Here is a 6,000-nt window from a genome sequence, read left to right on the forward strand (position 1 = left end):
AGAATTTTGGGGTTAAATATATAGAGCTAGAAACTATTGAAATAATGAAAATAAATTTATTTAGTGCCTAGGTGATTCATGCATGGTCTTTAATTTTATAATACTAGCACCAAATGTAGTCATTTTATTGCATATATGGAGATACAGCCAAAATCTGGATGGATTTCATATTTCTTCTTCCAGCTATCATACTCTATAAGAACAGAAAATACTGGCAATTGGAATTACTAGTGCTTTTTTAAGAATAAATCTTTTATATGCTTGCTGTTAACCAGTTGGGTGTTTTCATAAATTAAAAGGGAGATGCAGCATTAAAAACTGTAATTTTGAAAAAGAAAAAAAAATAGTTAGATTTTGCAATTCATTCCTTTATTTGAATTTGTTTTTGAAGTTGCATCTGTGTTGAACAGCACATACATTAAATAATTTCTTATATAAAAATAGTTATTGCTTTGTTCTCTGGTTAGAAACCTCAGTGATCCAGTCTTTTTTGTTGCAGAAGCTGACACTGGCATCCAACCGACTGCAGTCATAGCCCTACAGATTCTCAGTCAGGGAGTCGAGAAGGTCTTGAGGGCTGAAAAACCCTCTAAATCCATGTTTCAAAGTGCTCCTAAGCATGTGCTTATGTCCACCCTTAATCAGGACAACATTTAAGCATTTCCTTTCAAGTATATTCCTTGTTTAAATGGCCAAGGGTTGATCTGTGTAAGGTTGATTGGAGCAGCGAGGGAGTCTGGTGATAACCTGCAGCAGCTGAAAGACTCACCAGAGAGCATAACTGTGAGGATTATTAATGTACCATAAGCAACCTATTTTTGAGTTTACAGGCTCCCATTGATCTCTGGAGGAGTTTGTGCTCTAAAAATAACGTGCCTTTGGGAGCTGGAACGGGGAGAATTGGAGCTGGCCAGTGGGAGGTCTGAGTGGATTAGAGCATCACAGGGAGATAATAGAGGGTCCATTGACTGCAAAGGGAGCTCAGGTAGTAATTATTAGCAACCAGAGAGCAGAGAGTATACCTGAAAGAAAGATAATATTGCTACCAGGTGTTAAAATAGCACCACTTGCAAGCAGCATGCTCTAGACAAAACTTGAGAACAGTGGGCTTGATTTTCCTCAGCACCTGAGCCCTGAGGAAAGATTTATCATCATGGCAATTTGATTTCTGCTTCTTTTGGATAGCAAGTGGCAGGGTTCCTGGGAGCTATGTTTTTTGATTTTTATTGCTCCTCCTGCTAATTAGCTACTCTTGTAGGCACATTGTCTCCTAGAAGGCTGGGTTTCCTTTGGTTAGAGCTGCTGTGTCTCAGTTGTGACTGGAAGAACTGGACACAGCAGGCCTTTTGGTGGGTCCACTGCCTGGTGAGAGACCTGTGTCATGGAAGGGGGGGAAGAAGAGAGGTGCTTGCTTGGCTGGATGGAATACGATGCCAGTTTGGACCTTTCAGCCCTGAGGTCATAAAGGTATTAAGTGATATTAATATTAATTTCAATGGGAGATGAATGACAAAGGTCTAGGAACCATGAGGAAACAAAGAAAGGACAAAGAAGTATTTGAAAAATTGAGTGTGTGACTAAAAGTAATCCATCAACCAGATTACTTGGCTTTTTAGCAACACAGTAACACAGTGTACAATACCCTGCTGTATTAGTTTGTAAACTCACTGATGGCTCCACAGCCAGGCAGGGGCAAGAGGGACCTTGCACATTGCCCATGAATCTACCTTGGCCCTCGTGAGTGGGGGACAGCTTCCCCTGGGACAAGCAAAGGCTCTTCCCAGATTTACAGAATGCCTGAGCCTTGAGACCACCTCTGGAAAACATCCACTCCAATGCCCTGCTCAGGTCATTGCTCAGGGCCATGTCCAGTCAGGGTTTGAGTATCTCCAGGAATGGAGTCTCCACAACCTTCCTGGGCAACCTGGACCAGTGTTTCTCCCTTGTGATGGTAAAAGAAATTTTATTTCCTATTTAGATGAAATTCCCTCTATTTCAATTTGTGCCTGTCTCCTATCCTGTCCCTGGGCACAGTGAAGAAAGTCTGTCTCTATCCTTTTTGTACCCAAGGGCTTTGTACCCATCTTCTTTGTATCACCACGATACGTGGGGGCTTGATATGCCCAGCACAGGATGGCTGTCATTAGGAACTCAGGAAGTGAGGAGAGGCTAAACTACTTAAAGAAGATAAGCATGGAGCTCCCATGCAGGGCAGATGTCTCCTCCAGGGTGACACCTGCAGAAAATACAGCCTTACAATCTAAGATGCTGAATCTGCTAGAAAGGTACCAAAAAAAATATCATGTAATCCTAAAACCCAGAATGGTAAATTACAGATGTCCATCGTGCCACAAACCTGCCCACAATGTGTTTGGAGGCAGAACCTGCCGCTGGCACCTTTCAGCAGAAGGATCAGAAAACACTTGTGACGCCAGGGACTACACTGTGCTCAGATTTGCCTGCTGTGCCCCTGCACACACAAACCAATCCCAGGTTTGAGCCCTTGAGTTCAGTTACAGCCAGCAATGTTTTATTCACACATCACTTGACAACAGCCACCCTGTGATACTCAGGAACAGACACAGAAGAGTTTGAAAGAGAAGACAGAATAATCCTGAGTGCTGAAGCACATGGAGAGCGTGTGTAGGCAGGAGGTAATTATATAGGACAGGATTACACATGCCTGCATATCCCAGGGAGCCATCAAGCACAGCCTTAAAGTTGGATTTCGTTTTTGAGATCAGAAAGAGAAATACCTAAAATTACCTGATTGGAAGGAAATTTCAGCTGAAACAGAACAGGGCATTGCCTTGCTGAGCCCAGCTATGAGATGGCCACGTTGTTTGATTGCTAAAGGCCCCAGAGAGTGTTGGTAGCACTACATATGATGTTATGGCCGCTTCACTGTAGGCAATGACACCCTCTCACTTTTTTTCAAGACAAGTTAAGTAACATTTGACTTCTTTATTTAAAAGTTGCCCTTGCTTTCAAGCAGTCGGTGTAAGCAGTGCAGGGTTTCTCTTAATAGCACCTCTCTTCTCCAGGGAAGAGTTTTTTCTGAAAGCTAAGCAATCTCAGCCTTTTGAATGTCCCTCCAGTGTTTGTCCAAATGTGCACAGCCTGCATGTGTTCAGGAGCACAGTGAAACTCGCTTTATGTAATACATCATGAGATATAGAAAGTTGTCATTTTTTGTTTTGTCCTGTGACTTTTCTCTATTTTCTAAGCATTTATAAAAGGTTCATGAGTTCAACAAAATTTACCAAAAGTAGACATATTTCTCCACCTCAAATACTTATATCTTAGCTGATTAAACATATATGCTGGGACAGTTAGTGTCTTGATCTTTTTGAAAATTAATTGCAAAACCTGTTTTCTGGTTTTCAAATTGAGCTCTCTGGAACCACTGATATCAATAGCAACCATGGTATTCCTTAACTTCAAAGAGAACAGAAATAGGCTGTTTTCTGGGCTTCAAATTAGCTGTGACTATGCAGGAAAGAGTCCCTGTAGACAGGTCAAAAGAAATTGCTCGTCACTCCCCAGACAGAAGCTAAGTTCCCCCCCAGCCTTGCTTTAGATAAATAAATAAATTGGTGGGATTTATGAAAAGAACACAGAAAATAGTTTGCTACTATGTCTAGAATACTGTCCTCAGTGCTGGTCAATTAAGAGAATTAAAGCAGAAATAGAGGAGAAGTGGAGCTGTGACAAAAGTAGTTACAGGAAGATATATTCTACCAAAAGAAGAGAGGCTGAAAATTCCCCAAGACTTTTCAGTTTGGATGGAGTCTTACCAGTAAAGACTATAATGGGCAGAACAGAAAAGGCAAGAGAAGAGGATAGCCAAAGCAGTTGAAAAAAATAAAATTGCACAGAAATATAGGTATATATCAGCAAGTAGTATTTACTGGTAAAATTAAATACTGCTTTGATTTTTATAAATTGATGCATCTCTAAACCCTGCAACATGGCCACACTGCTGGGCACAGGGCAGGATTTGCCCCCTGTGCCTGCTGGAGTGGTGGCAGGAGTTCCTGGGGCTGAGTCCCACTCAGGGTCTGTGTAGGGCTGGACCCTGCCCAGCGCCCTGCCCAGCTCCCACACTCTGCTGGATGGGCAGATGGGGTGGGGCAGAGCCCCAGCACCCTGTACCAAGGGCAAAACTCAAGGCTTTAAAGGCCTGAGGTCTTGACAGAATCATGAAGTTTCATCAGACAGAGATGTGGAGAGTAGGTGGGAAAAGCAAGTGGATCACAAAGATTTGTATTCCCTGAGTTTGGCTGTAAACAAGTGCTGTCAGCAAAGGAAAAATTGCAGGTGTGGGGAGTGTCCACCCCCTCACAGCTTTTCTGCTTGATATGAAAATACCCATGAGTGCACTGATAATGATTAATTTCTGGTCTTGTATTTGTTGCACAGGTCTGACAAGTGAAACTGAATGGATTCCAATGAATGGAGATAATTTCAAATATTTTATATATTTGTATGAAGACTATGAACTTCTCAACTCTTCAATACCCCATAGGAAGTATCTTCTTTGTACATTTATATCAATGCTTTCTTGTTGTCCATTTTGTTTAATATAGGAAAGTACTGCTGAAATAAAACAGAACGAAGCAACTAGCAATGAATATGTGTGTGTACAGGGATGATTTTGACCTGAGAACGGGGAATAGTGTAATTTGAAGTTTGAGCAAAAGTAGAATAAATACTTCTAAAAAATTACATCATTATTTGCAATTAATTTGGCTTCTTTCTTTTTGAAAAATGTCAATGTGTATAAAAGAGTTTTTAAATGACTTCACAAAATGCAGAATAAGTGAGGAGTGTAACATCTTATGTCCTGTTGTGAGTTCCTGGTTATAGAAGAGGAATCATGTATCATGTGTAATAAAGGAAAATATTAGAAGCAATGGTCTTTCTGGTGAGTTGAGCTAATTTTTTCTTTTGTTGTAGAGACAAAGTGTTTCTCTTTCTCCAGAATCTAAAATGCACTGCTGTTCTGATACTTATGCACCACCTTTATACAATGAATATACAAGATGTGAGGTAGCTGACAGAAAACCTGCAACCTTTGTTCAAATAAACAGTCATCCAGCCTTGGTGGAGCATGTTCATGAATATAGCTTGAACAATCATTATCTTCAAAAGCTCAAATGAAAAGGGGACATTGGAATATGGATGCTGGGCAAAAGTAGTGTATGATCACAGCAGCTCTTACATTGAGTGATTAATCCTTGATACTAATGTTATATGGACTGTACATAAAAGACGACTGATGCATATTCTATTTTTGGAAATGAGATCTTATTGTTAGAGAAATTTAATATACTGTGTCTCCTTGGTCTCTTTTATGTTACTTACTGTAAAGGGATATGAGGAGCTGTTTTTAATAATATTCTTCTAATGTTGATTGAAGCTATTCTACATACTCTGAAACTCTGTGCCTGGCTCTTGTTTATTCAAATAAAATAAAGATAATTATTCTGGTTAGAAAACAGATTTCAAGTTGAATATTACTTACAATGACATCCATTTAATTCTTGTTTGCTCCATCAGATAATACAAAAGCTAACTGAAATGATTTTTGAATTTTAAGTTTCCATATATTTGCATTACTTTGTACAGGAAATTAGAAAGGAGCTGTACTCTCTGCAGCTCAATTAAAATGACATTCTTGTATTTTTTACTTTGAATATTCAATATCAACATTGCTTGCTATCCTGCTTCATCCTTATATGCTCTGATTTCCCTTAATGCATTTCTTGGAGGTGAACATCCCTGAAGGACAGGTTGAAATGGAGGTGTCAAGAGATGGAATGCATCAGGGGCACCTTTCATTTACATCCCGATGAGATTAACATGTCTGTTCCATCGAAAATGAACAATTTTCCCCAAGACTGCATTATCAGTCACTGATACTGGATTGCATTGTTCCTACCAGTATGGAAATGATAAAAAGGAGAAAACACATAATCCCTTGATCCAAAAACATGC

The 6,000-nt window shown here is 40.0% G+C and overlaps 1 protein-coding gene across 2 annotated transcripts in view; it reads left to right on the forward strand.

The window, feature by feature from the left end:
* SMPX (small muscle protein X-linked) overlaps positions 1-5,501 on the forward strand; it is a 40,833-nt gene extending 35,332 nt beyond the window's left edge. For both annotated transcript variants that reach the window (XM_068999947.1, XM_068999668.1), the window contains exon 5: positions 4,423-5,501. The gene's annotated coding sequence lies outside the window, so the exon portion shown is untranslated. The remainder of the gene's footprint in view (positions 1-4,422) is intronic.
* The last annotated feature ends 499 nt before the right edge of the window (positions 5,502-6,000 follow it).

Source organism: Aphelocoma coerulescens, chromosome 1 (genome assembly GCF_041296385.1).
Source record: "Aphelocoma coerulescens isolate FSJ_1873_10779 chromosome 1, UR_Acoe_1.0, whole genome shotgun sequence".
Classification (NCBI taxonomy): Eukaryota; Metazoa; Chordata; class Aves; order Passeriformes; family Corvidae; genus Aphelocoma; species Aphelocoma coerulescens.